This window comes from Arachis duranensis, chromosome 5, assembly GCF_000817695.3.
Source record: "Arachis duranensis cultivar V14167 chromosome 5, aradu.V14167.gnm2.J7QH, whole genome shotgun sequence".
Taxonomy (NCBI): Eukaryota; Viridiplantae; Streptophyta; class Magnoliopsida; order Fabales; family Fabaceae; genus Arachis; species Arachis duranensis.
The window spans coordinates 66,665,515-66,666,257 of NC_029776.3; the positions used below are offsets into that span (position 1 = coordinate 66,665,515).

Here is a 743-nt window from a genome sequence, read left to right on the forward strand (position 1 = left end):
ATGGCATTCAGAGTATCAATCTCAAGAACTCCTTTCTTCTGATTCGTCCCATTGTTCACAGGATTCCTTTCAGAAGTGTACATGAATTGGTTATTTGCAACCATTTCAATCAGTTCTTGAGCTTCTGCAGGCGTCTTCTTCAGATGAAGAGAGCTTCCAGCAGAACTATCCAATGACATCTTGGACAATTCAGACAGACCATCATAGAAGATACCTATGATGCTCCATTCAGAAAGCATGTCAGAAGGACACTTTCTGATCAATTGTTTGTATCTTTCCCAAGCTTCATAGAGGGATTCACCTTCCTTTTGTCTAAAGGTTTGGACTTCCACTCTAAGCTTACTCAATTTTTGAGGTGGAAAGAACTTTGCCAAGAAAGAAAAGAGAACAAGAAAGTATGGAATCCTCTATGTCACAGTATAGAGATTCCTTGAAGTGTCAGAGGAAAAGAAAAATAGAAGGAAGAGGTAGAAGAATTCGAACTTATCAAGAAAGATGGAGTTCAAATTATGCATTAAGGAGTAGTGTTAGTCCATAAATAGAAGGATGTGAGAAGAGGGGAAGAAATTTTCGAAAATTAAGTAAAACATTTTAAAAACATTTTGAAAAACACTAATTGATTTTCAAAAACTAAGAGTGAAAAAGAAATCAAGTGATTTTTGAAAAAGATTTTGAAATTAAAAATTAAAAAGATATGATTGAAAACTATTTTGAAAAAGATGTGATTAAAAAGATATGATTTA

At 33.5% G+C, this 743-nt stretch overlaps 1 non-coding gene across 1 annotated transcript; it reads left to right on the top strand.

The window, feature by feature from the left end:
- The first annotated feature begins 233 nt into the window (after nt 1–233).
- Nucleotides 234–341, top strand: LOC127748062 (small nucleolar RNA R71). Its single transcript, XR_008010005.1, has one exon. It is a non-coding gene; the product is annotated as a small nucleolar RNA R71 (small nucleolar RNA).
- Nucleotides 342–743: the final 402 nt, after the last annotated feature.